Genomic DNA, 25,602 nt, shown 5'->3' with positions numbered 1-25,602 from the left:
ACCTCGTTTCGCCGCCCTTAATCGAATTTCAGGTTTTTCACTTGCCACCAGGTTTTTGAGTACGGAGTCGGAGTTTGGAGTATAGAAACCAGCATGCCTTGTAAATTTTTTACTTGGCATATCTTTAACTAATATGACACGCAGAATGTGAGAATCTTATGACATGTCGCAGTTTTTTTACATAGTAACCGCCTATACCCAAATAATATTTAAGCCTGGCTCCCGACTTATACATGTCTCTGTCATGAAAGTCTCCTGTGTGCACGCGCAACATGTCATGGCCTCTGCCATTTCATCGTATTAGGTGAACTGTTGCCAAGCGAGGTGTTTCTTTTGGCAAAGAAGTAAGCCTATACCATTGGGCACTACTTGGTACGGGCTATACGGGGTTGGCAGAGAACCTCCAGTTTGAGTCTTGAAGAAGCTAGGAGCGAGGTCGTCTCATTCGTGGCATGGACTCAGTAGTTGTTGTGAAGCGGAGCATGCGCCAACTGTCAACATTCCGCCTGTTTATTTTTGTTTTGTTTTGAATAGACCGCCAAAGCCGTTTGTAGGTTTTCTAGTATGCGCCAGCATGAAATTTTGTGTTAGGTGTCAAAGCAGAATGGCATATCTGTTCGAAAAAAAATTCTAGCACGGAGTCTTTTTTTTTGGAAGGGAAGTCTCGAACTGGTTTTCTTTCGTGAAATATTTATCCCACCACTGCAGTGATGGATTCGGACATGTAGTGGAAGGCTCATGTTTCATCCTAGCCAATACTGAGTCCAGAAATTTGCCTTAAAAATAATTTTTGTTTTGTACTCCTCGGTCAGCGCATTGGACATTCATCATGAGAGCAATTTCGTGCACCCCAACTCTTCACTCACGGCTTCAGTGATTACAATTATCGATACTTCGGGAAGGAATTTATGAAACTCCCTCATCGTCGCATGCCCATGGGAAAGATTTATACCTTCCATTTTCTGAAGAAGGTCATCAGTGACAACAGACAGAATACTGTTCCTTTTTCTATCATAAACACATATCCTCACTGTCGAGAATTCAAAGACTTCGCCATAGTACGTTGATTCATAAAACCATAATGAAAAGCACAAATGTTTCTCTGAATTTCAGCTGAACGTTCATCTCCTTGATTGTGAAACCATATAAAGGATCTTACTTCTTATATATCATGGAATTCTGCATCGGCTCAGCGATTCCTTACACACGTTCTCGACCAGATATCGGCGTAGAACAGAAATCCAAAAGAGATAGTGAAGCATTAGGTACCACATTTATGACAGAGTTATATCAACTACTAGCATGGCCTGGTAGCTGGCATACGATATTCATTATTACTTTCCGCTCACGCCATGTAGAGATGAGGGCGAAGCCAGTAACGCTGGATGGCCGGAGGCTTAAGTGCTCCTGAACGGAAATCAATACACTCAAGTTCAAATTAATTGAATATCTTATAACGAAGCATCTAAGATCGCCTCAACCACTCTTCTTGGCATGACGCCATCGTACTCTTGCTTTATTTTTGGTCGCCTAGCTAACTGACCGACTAAGTGTCATCGCTTATATGAGCTGAACTTGCGCTGCAAGAGGTCGACAATCAAAACACGATATTCAGGATACTCGGCAGTCTGCTTTTGCTTCTTTCGGGGCAAGGCCATTGGGCAGTCGATACCATTTAATGATGCGTGGCAATGTACGCGCATTGTACGCGCGCCTGATCACGACCCCGATCGCGGGCAAGAAAAATGAAGTATGTAAGCGGCAGCCGCTTGAACCACCTTAATTATTTACGCGGTTGGATACATTGAAAGGTAAACAGAGGCTGAAGGGAAGCCGAAAAGTGGCCCAGAGCTCAAAATCCCGGTTGTGGACCTCTAGAGCAGTAAAACAATAGAGTCGCCTAGCTTAGAAGCATGTGCGTAGAGCACGAAGAGAAACAGGAAATCAGTTGGGCGGTCTCAAGTCGCTGATGCCGTTTCCAGGCTTCCGCAAACGTACTTTGGCGGGCCCGAAAGCGCTCAGGAGCCGGAGTTAACAGCCAGAACACAGATTGACAGGAGGGCTGGGCTCCATATATAGACACCCCTCGCTACGTCCTCACCTTTGAGAGCGTGATTTTTTTTTCCCACCCACTGAAAGGAAGGACGGATCGAATCAGGACACGGTTGGCAAACTCTTCACACGAAGTGCGCCGTCGGCGACGAATGGGGTAAAGCGAGCTGTGAAGCTTGCTTACCTTGTGTGCAACGGCAGTCCATTTCTGACCACGTCACAAGGGGCTATATTTATCTTTTTCTTTCGGCGCCCCTGAAAGAAACGGGTTCGCCTGAAGAATAAACGCGGCCTCCTTAGGAATCGCAGTGATTTCGCGCTCTGTGGGGGGACACTCGGTGAGCTATTTCCGCAGTCGATGTTTCGCTTTCTATCACTTTGAAATTAAGCATGGTCAGCATTGTGAACACTGATCCGACTTGCTTCTTTTTACAAGCGTGCCCAGTCAAAAGAAACGACAAAACATTTCAAAGATACGGCAGAACGTTTTCTTGTTTCGTCGTAACGACAGCTTTTTCTGTTGTTTTGTAGTATTCTTCAGTACTACTGTAGTTGTTTCTGTAGTACTTTTCTGTAGTAGCTACACAACATTCTGTTGTAACTACGAATATTTCTGTTGTTAGTAGAAGTCCTTGGTCAAGAACATTACAAAACATCTGTTGTAACGACAGAAACCTTTTTGTTGTGTTTTTAGATTGGGTATTCTCTGGAGAAAAAAATAATTAAATTTTTGCCCACCGACTATAGGAAATGGGCACGATTATTTAAATTAATATACAAAATGTTCCAAATTGCTTTCCGGAGTTTTAGAAAGTGAACGATGAGCAGTCACAAACGCTTGTTTTGCACTCAGGTTATGCGATCAGGCGGACATGAAGTGGGAGGATAATTACCTTCGTCAATGTCTTAATTAACTACAGCATACATTAATAAGTATTTCAGCCACTGGGGCTAAAGTGCGCCTTTATACTGAAAACTTAAAGGCGGTCGCATTTCTATGACTACTGCGTTTGGTAATTCTCTTCCGAGGCATTCGACTCCAATATTTCAGCTTAGTCCTCATAATTACACATTCAAGGCGGTGCCATTCGATTCAGAACTCCTCCGTAGCGTGGCGTAGATTTTGTGGTGAGGCCGAAAGTTAAAGTTATGGCTGCATCCTCCGCTCTACGCCGTTAGCTGACAAAGAGCGACACGAACAGCTGCGTCATGGCGGGTGGAGTTTTGCGCCAACGGTCAGCACCTTGCATGGAAATTATGCGTACTGAACTCAAAATTCGGAAGATAATATCCGCGGCGGCTGCGTTTTTATGGAGGAAAAACGCTAAGGCGCCCGTATGCTGTGCGATGTCAGTGCACGTTAAAGATCCCCAGGTGGTCGAAATTATTCCGGAGCCCTCCACTACGGCACCCCTTTCTTCCTTTCTTCTTTCACTCCCTCCCTTATCCCTTCCCTTACGGCGCGGTTCAGGTGTCCAACGATATATGAGACAGATACTTCGCCATTTCCTTTCCCCAAAAAACCAATTATTATTATTATTATAAGAGAATATCTGAAAATGCGCTCCTGTTAGGAAAATCCAGCACGAACACGCACTGCAGTGGCCACAAAGTTAATTCATTTTAGTTCTCTACGAGGCTGACGGCGAACGTTATCCTTTCACCTGTTCGCTTTTTTAACTTTTTTTAATTTTAAAACCCTGCATAATTGGATCGGGTGGGAGGAAGGGAGGCGCATAAAAGGATGAGGATAGTCACAAGTTCGGAACTGGCTTTTATTTAAGAAGTCGTTTATGGGGCAGAACAAACTTGATTTCCTTAATTTTTTCGATTTACTTAATACCAAAATTAGGTTTATTGGCAGGTGGTCACGAAGTAAGAAATATACCCTCTCGACTTCACAAAAATTTTTATGAGAAGTTTTGAACTTGACCATCAAGCTATGCCATCGTAATGCACGCAAGATTCCTTAGTGGAGGTCTCAACTGCAGTCAATGGGACCTCTTTGTGTATAATTTTTTGTGCCATCAAGGAAATAAATAAATTATTGATTGCTTGCTTGCTGACCTATGCGTCGAATCACTTTACAGCATAGAATGCTTATAATTTTATTCTAAACGGCGTTCCCAAGGAATAAATTTCAATAAAAGATGAGCAGTAAATGAGGAGAATTGGTTTATAATTGGTTTTTTTGGGGAAAGGAAATGGCGCTGAATCTGTCTCATATATCGTTGGACACCTGAACCGCGCCGTAAGGAAAGGGATAAAGGAGGGAGTGAAATAAGAAAGGAAGTATTAGGCGCTGTAGTGGAGGGCTCCGGAATAATTTCGACCCCCTGGGGATCTTTAACGTGCACTGACATCGCACAGCACACGGGCGCATTAGCGTTTTTCCTCCATAAAAACGCAGCCGCCGCGGTCGGGTTCGAACCCGGGAACTCCGGATCAGTAGTCGAGCGCCCTAACCACTGAGCCACAGCGGCGGGGCTAAATGAGGAGAATAAATCCTTTTTCGCCGCAAAATTCTTGGCCGAAACAAAGAAAAGAAAAAGGAAAGGCGGCCAACTTGCCCTCCACGCTCTTAGCCCCTCTCCGTGCTGTGCCGAAAACACGTCGCCGCTACGTCACTCTAAAACACGCGCAGCGGGCATCAGAAATGCGCGCGGTGGCCCAGAGTGCTAAATATGGCAACCGCGGGAACCGGGCCCTGGGACCCGCGGAATATGGAAACAGCTGCGCGCTCTTTGGCGCGAATCGAACCTTGACACGCGGTAGTGCACGCGCGGTCGGCCGACGGTGGCGCCCCCGTCGGCCCGGCCAGCTCTTAGCTGTCAATGCAATCTAAACGAGCTCGATGCGCGAGAGAATGTGCGCACAAAAGGATGAAAGTGAAACTACTTGCGTTTCATCCACCATGGCTGACACACGCTGCGGTTTTTGAGGTCATCTCTCACAGAAACCGCGAGGATCTGTGGACGCCACAGCTGACTTCAGGTAATCAAGGGAAGCATTCGCAAAGTTGCTTCAACGTAAGCACACTTTAAGGTCGACGGGCACATTTCATGTCGCATTACATTACAGGTCGGCGTAGGGTACCAAGCGAGTCAAAAAAGGAGTATACATTTCACCATCATCGTGGTCATCATCGTCGCAATTAAGTTCACTGGTTTATGGTTTATGGGGGTTTAACGTCCCAAAGCGACTAAGGGTAGGAGGGGTGCCACAATGAAGAGCTCCGGAAATTTCGACCACCTGGGGTTCTTTAACGTGCACTGACATTGCAGAGGCCGCTCAATGAAGGCGGCCCTCCATTGAGCGGCAGTGGCACAATACACGGGCCTCTAGCTTTTCGCCTCCATCGAAATTCGACCGCCGCGGCAGGGATCGAACCCGCGCCTTTCGGGTTAGTAACCGAGCGCCATAACCACTGAGCCACCGCCGCGGCAGTTAAGTTCATTGGAAGAGAAACCCGGGCGATGGTGATGACGATGACGGTAATGAGAGGGTGGTCTGCGACACGTGTTCTCAGGTCTGGTATCCCCCGCAGTCGGGAAGGCTGAAGAAAAAAAAAATGCGCTCAAAAAGCATTTTGGCGAGGACCTACACGTAATTAAAAATAATAAAAAAGATTTTAAATATGCTTTTTTGCGTGTCTTTGATGCAAAAATTTACCAGGCAATCACATTAAGTTTTTCTCATAATCACGAACGCAAGCAGGTTTTGCAATGCAGAAGGATAACGGCTACCCGTGTGACGTACACTGCATTAGCCAGCATTCATGTCAGGATTTTTGTGAAAGGGTCCACTAATTTCCGCAGTTGTTCCGCCCTTCATTTCTGGTTTTTCCGGTTTTTATACTAGCAACTCGTTTAGCGAACAGAGCAGGCATCCGTGCACATTTAAGTTTCATCCATATCCAGACCGTGGTATCTGCACCTTTTCGACAGCCGTTACGGATCCGGCGAGGCACTACTCAACCCCAGAGCATGCGAACCTATAATGTCAATTCCAGTCGAATGTTCTTTCTGTACTTATTTACGAGGCGAATTTTTAATTAAAATCCTGCCAGCGGTCGAGCAGTGGGGATTGGCAGCTGATAGTGCCGTCTGAGACTTCACTTCTCACGACCCTTGGACGCAGCAACAAATCGGAACGCGATTTCATCAGCTTCATTTCTTAATTTTGGGGGTCCCCATCATAGGAAAAGCCAGAAGAAAGGAATAAAATAAATGACAGTCAGTTTGCCTAGTTAGACCAAACATGAATTAGGTGCAAGAGCATTTCGGTTTTCAGTTCGATTTCGGTGTTCGTATCCTGATGGCAGTTGTTCCGATAGCGATAATGGTTTAATGCTCATATATGCAGAATTGTACATTCTTTATTTTACATTCATAGATCTCTGGGAGTTCTCATACCCCACATGGCGCAGTGGTGCAGCGGTTAAGCGATGTGCCACTGCCCTGGGATGGCAGGTGCTCTCACTGGTGGGCCTTGTGTGGTCTAGGTTGATCTTCCCAAGCGACCAGTCATTATTTTAACCGTCACCTGCCACAGTGCCCAGTTCGCTTACTATCCGGTGAGCAGGTTGTGATGACGCCGCAAGGTCACGTGACCAAGGTGGTCCACCTGCCCCCTAGGTTGCTTTGTGAGCACCACCTGCCAGGGCCATGCTCGTGATTTTTCACTCACAACGTCGACGCCGCATTTTCTGGACAACGAAGTCTTTAACGCCATCGCATTAAAAGAAATGTCATTACTGCGGCTTCGATGACATTTTAATATTTAAATATCATGAGCTGTAAAGTATTACTGATTAAAAATTTAGCGGCAACGTTAGCAGTTTATTACGCGTTTATAATGCAGCCATTTCCATTTCGTTCCGGGAACTTCGGGGCTACTCAAAAAACCGAGCGGGTGAATCCACCTTATATTCTTTTTGTGTGTGTGTGTGTACCAAAACCATTTTTTTTCAAGAATTATTATGATTTGAGCTCCTTTGACGGCCATTTCTATACTTGTGTAGTAGAAGTCTGTACACAGTGAATTCAAATCTTGAGCTGTTGCGGGAACGCGCCCGGGCCGGGCCTGGGCTCAGCGGAGTGATAATGTAGCGGGCTTGGTGGCGGGCCCGGGTTCGGGCTTTCAGTTTCGGGCTCGGGCTGGGCTTTTGCCTCACGATGAGGCCCGTGCAGTGCTCTAATGGCACCTAGGCTTCCCTGAAGTTTTAATATCCTTCGATGAACTCTTGTAGGTGATCCAGAGTTCTTCCCTACAATGTGTCTAAACAGCCGCTTCCTCGGCATTAGACCATTAAAATTTATTAGTTGTTAGTTAATATTGATTTTAAGCAAGGAGTCTGCATTTTCTTTTCTTGTAATACGTGCTCGAGAACGACCGCTTTTACTGCTATTATCGCAGCTGTCTGATTTAGGAACGCCACCCAGTCCCTATAGCGCACGTGTAAGAATAGGATTGCATAGCCGTCTTCTTTTTCTCGTCAACTTGGACGCCAATTGCTTCTTTACCCGCCCTTCGCAAACCCTTTCCGTTCCATCTCAATACTGAGATAGAGCACACTGGGACAGGCCTACCTCTAAGGACAAAGCCAAATTCCTTTGAGCTAGTATGCATACTTTAATAAACAAGCGTGGCTGCACAAGGACAGACAGGGAGTACCGAGGTAATGCAACGGCATGGGACTGGCATGCAACTTTCAACCAACTTGCGCTACGTGCCGCTTGCCAGCCTCCTTTTGCACATATTCACAAGTCCGTTTTAACAACAAGTGTAATAAAAACAATTACATAAGAGCAACACAAAGAAAAAAAGCTAATTCCACGTTCGGACACGCAAAGATGACAACACTAATGCTAGAAAGAACGTAAACAGTTCTTCGAAAAAAGAAAGGAGGCATCACATTTTTTTCTTACGCTGGAAATGGTTTGCCCGATGCATGAGTTTAAGATTGCTGTGCTTTATGTAATTGGTCACACAAAGAAAGATTCCTGTACCTCTGTGTTACTTTGTGCGTATGCATCTGTTTTTGCGCTGCCAGGTTCCACCGTACTGCTCCCTTCCCCTTCCTGTTAAATAGTTCCCTCTAACCGCCAGCGTAGCCGCAAGGTGGCATCCATGTTCTTTGTTCCTCATTGGCGATTAGCTTCCTGGTTTACAAGACACAAAAGGGTCACGGACAAAAGGTGCCCTGAGCACCTTACTGGGTCCGGGATTTTGTTCGAGGAAAAAAAAGCAAACGATCGACAGCAATTAAAAAGAGAAGTCACTTCGAGAACGGTTCCGTGCACGCTAGAAACCCTGCCGAAAAATTGATGTTCGTGACCAAGTCTTCAGCAAAAGTAATGGATGACACACGAGCTTTGACTACATTGCATCGCGGCGCCATGTTTGCGGCGTTTTCGATAAGCAGGACCGCGAAGGGTAGAAACTAGAAACTGAGGTGCCTGCATATGACAGCGGTCTGCGGTTCGTATATATGTCTGGACACCAGACGTGGCCATGACGGGAACGGTAGGATGCGGTCTAGTCGAAGCTCGGACGATGTACACCACTTTGGTTGCCGTCATTACCCTCTGCATTAACTGGAGGGCGAAAAGCACACATAAGTCCCCGTCAAAAATTTCTTACATGCACTGGTAACTTAGACAATACCCAGACCACAAATAGCGCTTCCTTTTCTTACTGAGCCTGCTGTTCCGCGAGCTGACCGCGTATATATCTGCGCTTTCCGCAAAGGGAGCTTGTCTCCAACCAGCGCAGACAGGGAGTGAAAGGCACGAGCGCGTCAATCAACGGGACCCGGAGGCACGCGGAGACAGGAGTGCGTTTCGCCGTCAGCCAGCCGTGCCCTCTTCTTCGCCGCTTCTCGAAGTGGTACACGGTTCCTCTGCACTGAGTGCGTGCACGAACGCACGTACGCACGCACATACTGACTGCCCCGCTTGCAGGGGCGGTGCGCGTCACGGCCGAGTTGTCCCGTTGCCACGCGGGATTCCTGAAGAGCGGTATAGGCACAAGCTCCGTGGCGGCGGTCGCAGTTCCTGCAAATAATAAGGAATAAACGATGAATCCTTCCGCGGAGCAGTTCTGTTCAGCGCAGGCAAACGCGGTCCAAGTTGGCTCGCGCTCACGGTCAGCCCGGAGAAAGGGTTGTGTAGCCTTGTGGCTACACTTAAAGTGAAGAAGGGACTCGGGGGAGGGTCGTGCCCTCCGCACCAATTCTCGCGGGTGTGCTGCCCGCTCTACCATACACGGGATCGACCTCGGTCCTTGACTACGTGAATAATAGAGGGCTTTTTCTAATGCCTTTCATAGCGGGAGCCATTTAAAATAGACGTAAGTTGTAGCAGTCCTTATTTTATGAGAACTATGAGGGAAAGAAATCGCCATCGGCATCGTAACTGCCGCACTGAACGGGGAGCAACAGCGGATGAAATAGTAGATTACAAGAAAGATTTAAAGTGGGACGATACAATAGATTATGTGAATGATAGCTCACGTAAAAGACTAATGAGACTAATAGTAGACTAGGAGGGACAAAGAGGTAGCAGCGGCAGAAAGAGAGGTTCAGGGCGCCATATACAGAGCGCATGCTAGCGAGAGGTATCCTTGCTACAACGATGCGAAGGACGCCCAGCACGGAATATGTTATCCAAGGCTAACATAAAGCATTCATAATGAGCTACACCGAAAAAAAAAATGCCTGCGTCGGAAAAATGCCCTCACTGCGAAGCACCCGCTTTTGACACCACTGTCCACCGCCTACCGTGGACATGGCCAGGAACTTCGCTGGTGCGCTCTCGCGTTCTTCAAGAGGCATACCTGTCAAACAATGACTCCAATTGCCACTTGTGGCTAACGAAAAACTTTTACGCCAGAAGATGGTGTGAATTTTTACTCATAACCGGACTTTATGCCTTTTTGTAACGTATTACAACGTTCATTAATGACATCACGTTTTATGCCGTGCGGCACATTTAGCGTCGCAAATAAATAAATAAATAATGAGCTACACTCCACTCGAAGCAAGCTTACTTCATCTGCACATGAAACTTTCACCCTCCCTTCCCCAGTTGCCCAAGAGAGACTTGAAGTCTTCGCCGTTTTGCCTATTGCTGTTCTTGAGTGGTTGCGAGCAGAACACATGCTGCGGCGTCTGAGCTTCAACAGAGCTTGAGCGAGAAATCTTTCACTGTAGCGACATGGCTGGAGCACTTCAAGAAATTTCAGGTTATTTGCGTTCATCTCCTCTCGTTGAATACTTCGGCATCAGTTATAACTTGTTTCCGTCCATGTTACTACAAGGCGTTGAAGCTTTTGCACCATACTGCTTATGCGGTACAAGATTCTGTGTAAACAATTGTGCTTGGACACTCCTCATTTCGACGCTAGTAGCACAGTACAAGCGGAACAGCAGGGAGACGATACACTCAGCGCTTTACTATGAGTATGCGCGTTGTCATCTTCCTGTTGTTCCGTTACTATGTGCTTCCTATGTGAAGGCTGTGCAAGTAACTAAGCATATCTTTGAACCAGTGGAGCATCGCCAAATTGTACGCAGTAGGATTTCCCAGGACCATAGGCATCTACCATGTCTCAGCGGCGAGGCAGACGTTCAAAACTTCCCGCGGCAGTTAGCATGTCCCCAGAAGAACCACTCCCGGCTCCCAATGAGATGTCTTAGAAAATCAGAGGGACAATTCCTCGCCTGTGGCTGTTCCGGTCGCGAGCGAAATGGCCTAGGAATTTCTTAATACCCCTGTCCGTTCCCCCTAAGGCCGAGGAGTGACCAACCGAGATGGTATCACGGCCGATGAAAGCATCGTTGCGAAGGCGCATCCTCTCGCTTACGTTAGGGCCGTTGTGCATTCCATCGCCAGTGCACGCTACTGATAAGGTCGATGCGGCGCACTGCCTGCATCCGCAGGGTGCCCGTTTTCGGCAGTGGGGGAGGGTGGAGAGAGGAGTCTCCCGTCTCAATGCACCTGCCCTCTCCGTGCCGCCCAAGAGTTGATGCATCGGCTCTGTAGCCCTCCTCCTCCTCCTCCTCTCTCGCAGGACCATCTGGGTCACCAGGAAGCCGGCCTGGAGCGTACGGCGACGCCGGGAGAGGAAGGCTGCGGCGGCGGCCGGAGGTGGTTCCGCACTCCTCCTCTCCCGACAAGAGTGAAAGTCTGCCGGGCGCCGAGTGGTGCTAGTCGGACGCGCGGCCGCTCTTCCTACCGACTCCGGCCGAAGACGGCGGCCGCCGCGCAGCACCGCATCCTCCGACGCCGTCGCACAGGTGGGAGCCACGCGCCTTCTCTTTCTTCGTTGCTTTGACGGCGCGCACGTGGGCCTTTGATCCCACAAGGTCGGCTGGCTAGGACCAACCGGAACTCTATGAACTTTGCTCTGGAGATCACAAAATGCCGAGAGGACCAGGGCAGCTAAGCCGCTTTTGTACTTCTTAGAGGACATTAGACTTTTGGGCCAGTGGCAGGAGGCGCGATTCTTCACTGACTTACGCGGCACAGGCAGATCGATTTCCGGCGATGCGATCTTCGATTGTGAGGCAAGTATCTCTTGCATGATGGCATTATAGACACCATTATTAGAAGATGCTACATTAATACTAAAGCGTCTTGCCGAGAGATTATGAGTCCGATTTCGTACACTTTATTTTACGTTGGGAGGGGAAAGTGAACGGAATTATCATTATACAGTTGAGCCCCCTTATAATGAAACGGTTTATAACGAAATAATGGATATAACGAAAGAATGACGATTCTCCTTGGAAGCTACGCCAACAAGGGCTATAATGAAACTACGACTATAACGACTAGCCAGGCCCCTTCAAGTTATAACAAGGTTCTACTGTAGTTGGGACACTAACAGAGTGGACTGTTGATTCGTTCTAGCAAGCCTAGGCCGTCGTGCCACTTTGTAGCTTTTTTGCAGTTTTGTGCTGACTTGATAGCTTATTTAAATCGGGCCAGGCTACTGTGCTTAAGATAAATCTCTCGAGATCGCGAAGTGCACCTATTCACGGGAAGCTTGCAAGAACTGCGAGGAGGCCGGAGCGTGTTAGCAAGCATGGGGCCCTGGCTTTACTTGACGCGGATACGTTGTGCAGGTCTTGTATGGCTAATGTTGTTCAAGGACGATGACGTCACATACACTAGAGTAACAGCCACCAAATGAGCGGTACGATACTAAAAAATAAAACAGCTGACAAAGACTTACGCTAGGAGTAGAGTTTCGAGACCCCTGTCGCCATACTTACGCACGATGAAAATATTTACTGGGTCCTAAAAGTAGAGGGTCAATTATTCGTAGCGGGAACACTTGTGCACGTTGTACTGCGTCTCGCGCAGCGCCATCTGCAGGCGCATCGCGCAGCTGGTGCACTGTCAGATTGCCTGTACCCTGTCACATTATATGGTCACGCTTCCCATGCGAGACAACCACACAAGGCGCTGTGCTAGCTGCAAAACCATACGCTCAAGTGTTCTCACTGCGGCTGATCGATCCTGTACTGTTATCAATGAACAAACTCTGCAAGTGCACATGTACGGGCAAAACAACACTACAGGTTATGAGGCGTGCCACAGTGGAGAGCTTCAAACAGTTTCTACCACCGAGGGCTCGGAAACTTGCTCGGAATGTCAGCACACAAATGTGTTTATATTTAGCCTCGTTGGATATGCCATCGCCGCGTCTGGGATGGAACCTGAGATCCAGGACTAAGCAGTCGAACGCCGCAGCTATTGAGCCGTCGCGGCTGGCGAGCGCCTTGTGTTCTGAAGGACGCTGATTGCGATCTACTGGGCCAGCTTCAGCACTCCAGATTTGCTACTGTAAACAAGAATCTCTGCACAGCCGTGATTCGCACTTTGGCTCACAGATTTGCGCATCAAGAGATCAAAGACTGCACGCGCGACCCCATTTTAACTGCGATGTCTGGTAGGCTTTACATCGTTTTCTTTCGCGCTGAGTTGAAATCCGCGCTGAGTTGAAATCTGTTGAAGTTCTTTAGCTGTAGGGTTACTGCGACAGCTAATATTTGTTTAACGAGTTTATTGTGTAATCAGATTATATTCAGGCAATTCTTTCTGTAGCATTTTCATATTTACAGGTGTCGAAGATATGATATTGTAGGCAACTACGATTGGCGCCGAAAAATATTGTCTATTTTGTGTTCAGTGAGTTGAGACGTGTGCAAATTTGGTTTGGTTAAGTGATGAGCTTAAAGGATTGGATGATAACTAACCGCGTTAAAGAAGGCTTGTGCCAATCGCTGTTACAGGTCAGCATAAATTTTTAGTCCAGCGCAAGACAAATTAGTGATGAACTGTTCTTTTCTTGAATTCATGCAAAAGGAAACGAAAGAGCAGAAATTCTTATTTCTTATATTGAACGACTGAAAATTATGTGTGTTCTCGCGCCTACGCCTTTAGCGAGTCAGAAAGATTCAAATTACATTATTTCGCAACTCTAGGTTGGTAGCCAAGCAGGGACCGGGCTTGCTCCACCGTGGTTATTTGGTCTTTCAAGTGGTCCGTGGTCAGCTAGGCACTCCATGAGCTAGAGGGGTTGGTAATGGAGGTGGGAGGATTGTATGGCGACCAAGTTTTGCGCAGGACACGGAACAGTTAAGGAATTTCAGAGGCGGTAAGGGAAGGAGCACGATATGGTGCGAGTATATCTTGTGGAATATGAGGGGTGATGGTGCTCGTAGCATGGAGTGTGTGGAGAGCAGTGTTTGCAGTAGTGCCCTCCAGACCCTGTGACAGGGGGTGTCGATGCTCAGTTTGTACTGAAGGGTATCTTCCTACGTCGGTGGAAGTTCAAGTCACAACTTGACAAAAGGTCGCTAGATAGCAAAAATTACAAGGTGCACTTAAATCTCCTTACGTGCGGAAATGCGAAAGCTGCGAGCAGTCCGCCACCTGCGCCTTCTGCTGGGCCAGCGCCGTACATTGCGAGGGGTTTTTCAGTGGGTGCCGCATGATGGCGCTACGACTGCACGCCAAGTACGGAGGAAATTTACTGAGACTCGAACCCACGACCTTTTTTGCAATCGTTATCATAATCATTACCACAATCACTACTACTATCATCATCATCATCATCATTATCCTCACTATCACCAACTATTACTATCGCTGTCATAACTGGTGATCGAGGACCCCAGTAACGTCACAGGGGGCAAACTTACTTCGACATATTTTTCGGAAACTTCCGGCGTCAACATAGCCATCTAATCCTTTCGCATTAAAAAGTAATTATTATGTGATTCTTTTGTGTCAAACCCGAGGGAGCGGCGAAGAGTCACGCTGTAGCTCCGGATTGTCGATCGTCTTGGATTATTTAGTGAGAACCGAAATCTTACTCCGTTAGCTTTTTTGATCAACACCTCAATAAAAATGTGTCCAGAACGAAGGCGTGCCCTCGTTAACAGTAGCAGGAAATTATAGCCACCAAGCCATGACAGTAGGAAAATTGAATGGTCCGATATGAAAGGTAACGAGATGATATAGTTCGGGTCATGGTAACATTTACCGATAGCCTTGCGCAGTACTTAGGACAATCTTGCGTGGTCGCACCTGCTGAAGATGTTGACGCATCATTTACAATGTAGAGAGCACTGTAGTCGTATACAGCCCAGAAGCGAAGCGGCAAATGCTCCTCAAAGGAGGCCGTCGAGACAATGGCGTCAACCGTGTGTCGGGCTGTCGCGATTAATTTCCTTGCACTTGCCAGCCACTTCGGATATCACGCAAGCTGGTGTAAACGAATTAATCTAGACATCATGACAATCGTTCAACGCCATTGGCTGAAAGGTTTCCTTTGAAAGGTATTTGCCGCTGCAGTCTAGAGCTGTATCCGACTACAATCATTTATTTTTTTGCTTTCTTTTCTGTTAATTAAGAAAAAAAAGAAAAACGTCATTAACAACCTCCTGCCACGCGTGAAAATATAACATAGTTTTCATTTACGAACATAATACTCAATGTTCAGTCGCCACTACCAGCTGCCAGATGGCTCATGGGAAAAAATAAGCATTGAGACGTAGCAGTCTAAAATTTCAATAGAGATAAAAGAAAAAAACAAGTGATTTAATGATTAAATTATTTTACAATACTGGTGCGCCACTTTTACTACAGTATGCAAGCGCAACTTTGCTGATTATAGACAATCATAAATTTACCTTCAGCTTGTTTACTCGCTTACAATTCTCCTATTACGCTAATTTCTCAATAATTTTAATTATTTCTACGTCTATATTATGCAGAAGCAACACACAACCAATAGCTAGGATTTCCGATTGCTGATCCAGAGTGCAAGATGTGGCTAGGTAATGTGTAGCAGACGTACCTCGCTCTTTCCTCATTTTTCGGGCTAGGGAAGAGTATTACGAAGTAACTTCAAAGCAACCACGAAGTAACTGCGACGTAACAGATTGTCGTCGGGTTATTTGCAGATATATTGATTGCTACAGTGAAATCTCACATTATATGCAAAAGTTGCGTTCACAAACGTTTTCCCGCTCAAAAATGCTTTTGCCCGGAATTGTTCGGTATGAATAGCATGTGGATTTAGGTGTCATTTTAAACCATTCCCTTACTTTTTAGTAGTCTCGGTTGTCTCTGCACAACGTGTGAGAGGTTATGACATGTCCCAATAGGTTCCACAAACGTCATGTAGCTGTATTCCTTTAAAGTTAATTTCTTTTGTTTCCCCGTTCCAGTTTGAGTATTTTTAAAAACACGATTTTTTGTTCTTGCCGAACCTACAGACGGATTACTACGCAACGCTTAGTCGTGGGCTCGGATTAACTTCCGCCGCCTGGGGTTCTTCAGCATGTGCCAAGATCTCAGTACAGGAATGTTTTAGCATGCCGCCGCTACCGAATTCGGTCGCTGTGGCATTGACCAACGATCCAAACTTCTGCTCAAGAGCAGAATGAGGATCAGTGATATATATATATATATATATATATATATATATATATATATATATATATATATATATATATATATATATATATATATATATATATATATATATATATATATATATATATATAATATATATATATATATAAAGTTCAGCTTTGTGTGAATAGGCACAATTACTTTCATAGCTGCTAGTTTTAGGCAATTAAACTTCAGTCATATGCGGTGCGGTCTAAGCCATAAGATTGCAGAGTATTATTCAGGGACGTGTGGCGAGGGAACACAGACCACACACATGAACGCAAACTCTGAAGATTTTAAGAGTGGTTTCATGTTTATCCAAGCACAATAGTCCCGTTATTAAATTTGCAACGCATACAGCGTAATTTATATCGGTATCTATTGATCCCAAAGACGATGCGAGCTTCTGATGACATGATTAAACTCGTCATTTCCAATAACTCTACCACATTCAAAAGTTGTAGTAGGTTCTCTTGCTTTTCTGTGCGAAGAAAAGTCTGCCACATTGAACATAATTAAGATTTGAAAGGTTTAATCATTCAAGATGGAGGTAATCAATGACGGTAGCATTTCGCGCTCTTCCGGCCACGTTGAAGGCATTAGCAAAAAAACAAAATCTTTACTGAGCAAGTTCTGGGGCGTACGGTCAACCGAAATAGTTCCTTCCGAAGCGAGCGCAGCGCCTTTGAGCTATTGTGAACTAGGAAGCAACGTGCCGTCGGCAGGAAAGAAAGGATGCATTGCCGGTAAGGAAAAAAAAAAACTGCTCACACACTTCTGACTCGATACCGCGTACAGCTTTGCGGAAGCCACTACACCTCGTGTCAACTCATGGGCGTGTGCATTACTAAAGCTGTTCGCGTTTGCGGAGAGTTCCGATTGGCCGTTGCCTTGGCTAATTTCGTGCTGCTGGCGACCACGGTCACTGACCAATCTCGTACCGTCCTTACCAGCTTGTAGCTTTATGAAGTACTCGACCCATAGTTGGTTGACATAAACTCTACGCACTGTCATCGATCGTGCTGGCACTGATCAAAGTAGAAGCTGTGATCGTGTGACGTCAGTAAATCAAGGGCAAGATGTTCATGCTTTTCGTACGATAGAACAACGCCTGCTTAGCAGGCGCTTTTGCTGTGGTAAGTTGGTGATATCACTGCTGTTGAAGTGATGAGCACGAGCCAGTGAACAACTGTTACCGCGTGCAAGATGCTTCGTTTTATCGGTCCACGATTTACAGGCACAAGCTATGCAGGGTCTTCAAAATTACTTTAATGATTTTTTTTAAAAATACCAAGAGCAGCACACAGAAGTCATTATTGTAAATAGGTTATGCGGTCAGGCGCACACAGTCAGTGAGAAAAATTGTAATCTCAACCTGAGTAATTGACTAAAATTCTGTACTTAACTTTTTTCACTGCATTTAGCGTGCGTGTTTATATTGGAAACTTAGAGGCAGTGGAATTCAAAGAATATCCTATTTTGAACGACTTTAGTAACGCGCCTGTATCCTGAGATATATGTGTCTAAAATTCCGGCCCAAACCACGTAATTACGCATGCGAGACCGCGGCACTCAGCATTAGGCTCCTCCCTGCCCTTATAAAAATGGTCTATAGACAGTCTATAGGCTTCTTATAGACTATATTGCCTTCCTATAGATATTTCTTTTCGTCTACTCATAGTCCATAGACTGCTTATAGACAAAGGACTATTAAAAGTTTATGGCCATAAATCTATAGATTGTGTGTATACTCTCTGTAGGATTTGTATTGCCTGTAGACTATTCTGAAGGGTTCATCTATAGAGAGTATAAAATTTATAGACAGAAGTATATGGGCAGTCTACAGACTGTCCAAAGAAGTTTTTGTAAGGGTGGTGTCACGCAGCTGTTCCACCTGACAAGAATGTGGAGTTGCAGGCGACGGTGATAACTTTTACTTCCTGGCCAGCGAATCCGAAGAATCACTGTGACGGCGGTGTAGGGCGAGCGCTGTTTCTTTAAGCGATTGCTTCTTGAGTGGGTGATAAGATGCAGTGCCGCTATAGATCTTCGCATGGGGTCAAACGCAGTGATACCGCACTGTTGGCCAAGAGTGAAAATTTATAACTGTCGCCTCTAACTGCACAGTCTTGCCTGGCGAAGTGCCATACGCAACAACTAGCTGCGTCACATCGTGGAGGAGCTTCATGCCGAGCGTAGCGATCTCGCATGAAAAATTAGACGGATAGGACTGAAAATTTAGGCGTGCACATCTCAGGACAGAGAGGCGTTGCTAAAATTGTTCAAAATGGGATATTCTTTGAATGTCACTGCCTCGAAGTTTTCAATATAAACATGCACGCTAACTGCAGTGAATAAAAAGTTAATTAATCAACCTTAATTACTCAGGTTACGTTCACAATTTTTCTCACTGCCTGTGTCCGCCTGTCCGCATAACGAATTTAAAATAATGTCTTTTGTGTACTTTTGTTCGTTTCTGTGAAAAAAATTATTGGAGCCGAATTTTGAACAGCCTGTATATATTACAATTTACGGCAAGCCAATAGGCGATAGATGCGGCTGACATAAACGCAGCGCGAAACTATAATATGGACGTTTTAAATGCGTCAGCGAATTTTGGCATCCGTTTTGGTTGACCGCCACAGTTGAGGAGAAGAGAGGTTCGAGGGGGGGGGGGGGGGGGGGGAGTAAGGTGACGATTCCATTACGTGTGTCAGTGCGACAGCATAAGGCCTTGTTGCCGTGCATATCCAGGCGCAGTTGCCGATTGCCTCCGCGACCACTGTCGTTCAGCGTTTGTGCTGCGTGTCTGTCCTGCATCCTGTCGAATTTTGCACTGAAAAAAAAAAATGCATTCGAATCACCAAGGCCCAACTAGCCCGTCTTTCTACTCTAACAAGTCGCGGAGACAGGGCCCACGCGGTGTGTGACGTAACACTCCGCATCGACCAGTCAGGGACGCCTACAACCACCGCCACGCTCGCCTACACACCGGCTGCATGTGAGGCGGCCTCATGACGTCACACCTCGTGCCGTCCAATCAGCGACGTTGCAGAGGATGCCGGCTACCCGGCTTTTTGCTCCGACGAGGCTTACATGCTGCCACATAATAATAAGGATTGTACGAGCACTACAGCGAACATCAGAGGAAGCGGGATGTGTGTGTGTGTGTGTGGGGGGGGGGGGGGTAGTGTACTCGTATTGGTGTACGAACTTCCCTAGAAGTGTACTTGAGGGTTATGCGTGCAGGTGTGCTTTAGTAGCAAGACATTGTAAGACAGCTTCCACTGCCGCGGTGTTCAAGTCAAACGCAGCCTTGGTGTCGATGACATCCAGGACCAAGGTCGATGTTGCGTGTTCTAGTGTCTTTACAGCTATACCATTGTCTCAGAAAGAGTTTTGAGTTGACTGTTCAAAATTATTTTTAAATTCATCGTGATTCGTCGTGATCTAACCTTTTTCGTTAAATTCCTATTTGCAGTTTCTTCTAACAGTGTCCCCAACTGCATTCAGAAAGCATTCCATGACTTTCTTTGGAACTCGGCACCATGCTTTGGCCAGTTTTCCATAGTGGATGCTTGAAATTTAAACAAAACACAACAATAAAAACAGAACAAAAACTACCTCAGCTGCAATGAAAGCCACCTGCAAAGCGATTGCTCCAGCCTGAAGGCGGTGCCGTCACAGATTAACGCTGCTTATCAGTTTGGCCACATTGCATGGCACCCTTTTTCATATACAGACTTGCAGGAGACCCCTTCCCAACTGAAAGAAGGTTTGACTCACTGCATGCCAATTTCAAACGCACCCTCTAATTGAAACAGCGGATATACCTGACCAGCTTCGCTTGCCGTGAGCAGGTGAAATTGGGCGGAAGTTCATTGCATTTACTTCTTTCTTTATATTTGGCGTCGTTTTCGTTATCTCGACAGCAGGGGTTTGTCCGTCTTCGGTCGAACCATGCACACATTCGAATGAAGGGGGCGGGGAGGACAAAAGACGTTCAACCCTTCGTCTGCACGTTGACTGCTTTTAGAGCAGGCATCATAAAGGCGGAATCCAAGCGACACCGGTGCTGGTGGAGTCTGTGTACACACAATGAATCTCTCCTTAACGAAGCTCCTTGCTTCGAAATATATCTCCGCATGTGGTCTCGTAGTCCAAGCCATAAAACCGCTCTTTTTAAGGAGCTAATTTGAAGTGCCTCGGTGTAGCGCTTGGCGTATTAGAATAAGGCACGAAGAATAGAAGATTGCCTCGTTTCCCTCGCTTCCCTGAGCTCGCGCGTCAACACAGAAGCCAACCAGGCCGCTTATAAGTGGCTCTATGACTTGACCCACCGTGCAGTGTATTTTCGTCCAAACGTTGATGCATTATTGTGAACATACGTTCGTGCCCAAGCTTATGCGATTAGTTGCTCAGCCGCTTTATTTGCCTCTGTACCGTGCTATAGAACACACAACCCCGACGAACCATCGTGCCTTACCGCCGCTGCTGTTACTGGCCACCGTTGCCGTGGCAGCGAGATAGTGCGTTTGTCTGGCTTGAAGCTCACTGCTCGTCCCAGTTTTTCATTCTATATTGGGACTGCAGGCCTATTGGAAAATATGTGTAGGTTTGAATAGGCTCAGGAAATATGATTATATATGGAACGTTTGGTTTGGTTTATGGTTTGGTTTATGGGCGTTTAACGTCCCAAAGCGACTCAGGCTATGAGAGACGCCGTAGTGAATGGCTCCGGAAATTTCGACCACCCGGGGTTCTTTAACGTGCACTGACATCGCACAGCACACAGGCCTCTAGAATTTCGCCTCCATCGAAATTCGACCACCGCGGCCGGGATCGAACCCGCGTCTTTCGGGCCAGCAGCCGAGCGCCATAACCACTGAGCCACCGCGGTGAATATATGGAACGTTTGGTTTGGTTTTATGGGATTAACGTCCCAAAGTGACTCGGGCTATGAGGGACGCCGTAGTGAATAATTCAGACCAACTAGGGTTCTTAAACGTGCACTGACATCGCACAGTACATGAGCATGTAGCATTTTGCCTCCATCGATGGGCTCGTAGGAACATACTTCGAAAAAGACAGCCGCAAAAGCAACACGAGGGAAGGAAGGAAACACGGAAGACGAAATTGGCGCCTGTCTTGTCTTACGTGCTTCCTTTCTTTTTTTCTGTTGCTTTTGCGCTGCCCCTTGAAGAGAATTAGGCAAGTTACAATTTAACCATCACAAACTATTCCGTCATCGTGTTTTATCATTGTCACCGTTGAATTGGTTGTTGCAATCATGCAAAAAAAAAAAAACTGAATGGTAGCCAGCACTGCACGAATTGATTTACTGTATTAAGAAAGTAATCACCTCCGTAAAATGAAATGACTGCAACTTGCAAATGCTTCCGCGCTATGGAAGAAATAAGATGCAATTGCAGAGAAGTTTAGCTTAGATAGAAAAATTGGAAAGAAAGAGAGGCTCACATCTCTGGAACCACGAGTACTAAGGCGCCCTTAGAGCTACTTGATTACGTGAAAGATTCAAGAAATTATTATCCACTAAACAAAAACAAATGCATAACAAGGAATAGGCAGTCAGTTACATTGAATCGAGATGGAACATCTAATCGCTTTACTTTGTAGGCTTACGGCTGAACTCAGGCGGATTTTGACGGGTCATTACTCCATAATTGAGATATAGTCTATCCTGAGGGTTTTTTCTTAGTACGTGGGACTAACAACGACTCAGTGCTGCAAAAATCGACCGTGAAAAACACAAAGGCAAAACTAGTTCAAACTGGTATACGAATCACAAGCCCTTAAGCAAAGGTAGGCGTAATATTCCAATCGGAAAAAATTGCATAACGAAGTTTCTTCGTACCAAACTTTGTCGTTGGCCGAGAGAGCGAAATAATTTGCAAGAGCAGCCACTTTGCTAATTAGCGAGAAGTGCCGGATTCTCATTTCGCAAATTGTATGCAGCGATGGTTTCCTTGCTGGTTGTCCGGGTTGAATGCGAAAACGAATTCCTCCAATTCCTTTTACAAAAGGAACGGATAAAACCGCAGTATGTGAGCGTGGATAGGCGAATCAGAATGCGCAGAAAGCAGTCGTGAAAGGATCCCGAAGTCACCGCGATCACAAACCATTTGACGCGAGTTTTCTAACCGTACAGCCCCGCCTGTGGAAAACGCTTGTGTGCGACCACAGTGTTGAACCTGTCGTTTTTCCCAGAACCAACTTCAGTCAAATGACTCTTCAACTGAAGGACATCTAGGGCAAAAATGACTTTCCATAGGACTCGTTGCCGTTGTTCATATGTTGTATCTCCTTGTTTTCCTTTCAATTGTGTAAGTTGTTTTTTCTGTTACGCTAGTGCAGCGCGTACCATTAGCTGGCTCCTTTCTAATTAGCCTGTGCATACAGCCGACCTTGATCCTCTGCATGTGTTTCAGCGTGTTTAATAAATAGAAAGTGAGAAAACAAGTCACTGCTCAGTCGGCAGAGATCTGGTTTTGTAATCGGGAGGTAGGATGTCCGACGCTTGGGCAGGCTAGCGTCCCGAGCTTTCTTTAGTCTCCATCCTAGATATCGGCGGCAGAAAGATTTCCAATTCAGTGCCATATCTGCCGAAATGATGAGCACATAACTATGAACATGTCGCCGACCCGTCGAATGCGGAGAATTACTTCATGCTACCATTGCCGAGTGAGTGGTAAGGCAAGAAAAGAAAACGAAGAATAATAAAAAACAGATGCGTAAAATCTTGCCTGAATGATTAGCTCTCTCGTGCCTTTAACAATTCATTTTAATGCGCCTTGATGGGAGATGCAGCCATGGCTAAAGGAAGTTAAGATCGCACAGCTATGCGTATGTGTCATCTCTAGCTGTTTGGCGTGCGTAAAAATATGCATAGTCCTCACGGACAGCATCAGTCAGTCTTATTTGTGCTCGGAACAGGCACGTATAAAAGAAGGACCGCAGGAGACCGGGGTACCTCCATCCTTAACCCCCCCCCACCAGCGGGGTGGGGGGGGGGGGTCAAATAAGTGATAGGGACAGCTGCACCACTCTTTCCCGCTATTCTCGTTCCCACGAGTGGTCCCATTTCTAAGCGCAAACGGCCCGGAGTTTCCTAGATCATGTGGTCACAGATAGCACATTGCCACTGGCCAGTTGATGAGCGAGGCAATTCTCATTGGTGAAAAGCTGATCACGTGACCTCGGAGTCATTTCCGGTTTTCTGTTACTGTACTATTACTGCTAATACGACGACGCAAGACACCCCACAATTCATCATATATACCTGATCAAGATATTCCCTGCGAAACTATGCAGGACCTAAATCGAGTAAGGGAATGGTGCAAGTGTACTCAGGCATGTCGAGCAAGCTTTCAAGACGAATGTGCCGGGCTCTGTATGCGTAGGCAAACACGAGAAAGGCAAGTGAAGTACTACCATATTCAGAAGCTTCCGCAGCCTTGGACAGAGCCTTGCGCTTTCTGCTCGTATTGCTCCTGGCTGTCTCATGGTTTGTTTCCAGCGCTGGGGTGAGTATAAATAAAGCACGCCAGAGGATTTCTGTACTTTGCAGACAAGGTTATAAGAAGCCGAGCGAAACATGCTCGCGTAAGCCCTTGTAGAAAAAAAAAATGCGGGCAGCTGTGCACTTCTCAAGGAAGGACTCTATTTGCAGTGTTTTGGTGCCCTGCCTTCGTTAGTCAAGGATTGTCAACAATACTACTCCGCGAAAGCGCAGAGTGTGTTCAGCAGCTGTTCACCCTGGTCTGTGAAGTGCTCTGGGACGACACAGTTGTCAGCTCGCAACGAGGTGAGTGAAGAAAGCGTGCTCTTGCCAAGGAACCACCTTCACGTTTCTATCAGCCTCGGGTGTACATACGCGCCGAGCGAAGCCCGCATACAACCTTAAGAAGAATAAAAGAATAAAGAAAACTCCAAAGCAAACACACATCCAGTATCCATCTCCAGCCGTCTACTTCACCTTGATAAGGAAACTCCACGCCCGACGACGTCGGCTCAAATGCGTCCGCGTGGGCTGCGTTACAGCCGCTTTAAAGAGATGCCGGACATACGTCAGCCGCCGACATCAAGTCAACAAACACCAAGCCCACCCTTCGGTACTCGCAACGACCGGAGTGTGTGACCAGTGCGGCCGCCTTCGTCAGTGCCACGCGTCATCCGGGGCTGAAGCCGAGCAGTGCTTGCGGAACTCTTGTCGTCGGGGCGCAGAAGCGCGCGCCCTTGACCGTGCGGTTGCGTTCAAGAGCGTCGGCCACCTCCGCACTCGCTGCCGCAGGAGGAGGAGGAACAGAGGGGAAGAAAGAGTGGCGGGGAAGGGAAAGGATCAGTTGCTCGAATGTGGGTCACCACTTTCGCCGCCGTCTCGACTCGTCCCTATTTTTGGGGCCTCGCCAGCAGGAATCGAGGTCACGCCGACAGGAGGTGGTCGACCCGCCGCGGGCCGTGACGACCAGGAACCGCAAACGGCCGTGCGGAGGAGAAGGTTCTCGATCGCCGCTGCCTCCGGTCCTTGCTTATGCCTGCCAGGAAGACGCCTCCTCGTTGAAAACGGGGGAAAGCCGGCTAAGAGATGGAGAGAGCGTGTGTATGTGTACGTGTGAACGGGCATCGAGCAGTGAGTTCCTTCCTCTACTCAGGCAGTGCGGAATTTCCACGGCCTTCTCTGGGCGTGCGCGTTTGCAGCAGACGGCGAAGCCTCGCTCCGTATCTCCCGTTGTTCGTCGCTGTGAACGAAGACTTGTTTCGGAAGGAAATGCGGAGAAAATGTAGCTGGTCGAGACGCTGTCGGAACTAGGAAGGAAATGGAAGGGGGGGGGGGGGGGGGGTCAGGAAAGCGGCGATCACAAAATGAAAGCAGCTGGAGTTGTACTTTACCGCGGCATATTCGCTTAAGTGACTGAATGATTCCTTCTTGCAGGTGCATGTCAGAGAAATCGGCATGCAGCCGTCACGAGTCTAGATTCCAGGCCGTTCTCGCCTTTTTTTTTGTGAGGTAGGGAAAAAAGTGCGGTAATTACGTGAATGAGGAGGAAACCGCTGTTTACCTGTTTCGTGACGAGGGAAGAATGTGCCTCAACTGAGAAATACAAAAAAAAACGAATGCCATCCCAAGCGGCACCTTCGTGCCACAGCAACAACGTTTGTTGACAGAACAAAAACCGCAATACTTGCGACTGCGGCTATTAGACCGAAGAGCTTCATAAAGCAGCTCACTTCACGTTCTATAACGCGGGGCTGAGCGAGCAAGTCGTGAGGCAAATGCGGCGATCATGGGGAACAATCAGCGTGTCAAGCGGGACGCAGGCTCGTATACCGACAGATAAGCATGTTGCGCGCTTTCACATGCACCGAAGCAAACGTGTCTTGTGCATCGCCAATAAGACGGTCATGACCGGGACGTGCATTCGTTAGAGATTAGCATCAACCCATCCACTCATTTCTCCGTGGGTGCACGCAAGGGGAGGAGATTGAAAAAAAAAAAAAACACTATTCGTGAACGCGAAACTCTCAACTGCAAAAAGAAAGGGAAAGTTTT

At 46.9% G+C, this 25,602-nt stretch overlaps 1 protein-coding gene across 2 annotated transcripts in view; it reads left to right on the top strand.

The window, feature by feature from the left end:
• LOC144128518 (very long chain fatty acid elongase 4-like) overlaps positions 1 to 25,602 on the top strand; it is a 50,650-nt gene that overhangs the window by 3,112 nt on the left and 21,936 nt on the right. The window contains exon 2 of one of the 2 annotated variants that reach the window (XM_077661961.1): positions 11,128 to 11,353. The gene's annotated coding sequence lies outside the window, so the exon portion shown is untranslated. Of the gene's footprint in view, positions 1 to 11,127; positions 11,354 to 24,547; positions 24,682 to 25,602 lie in introns of those variants that run through there. The other variant, XM_077661962.1, reaches the window with a different exon arrangement.

The sequence above is a fragment of the Amblyomma americanum genome, chromosome 4, assembly GCF_052857255.1.
Source record: "Amblyomma americanum isolate KBUSLIRL-KWMA chromosome 4, ASM5285725v1, whole genome shotgun sequence".
Lineage (NCBI taxonomy): Eukaryota > Metazoa > Arthropoda > Arachnida > Ixodida > Ixodidae > Amblyomma > Amblyomma americanum.
Note: the sequence above shows the minus strand (reverse complement) of the source record. Positions and strands in the feature narration are given on the sequence as shown.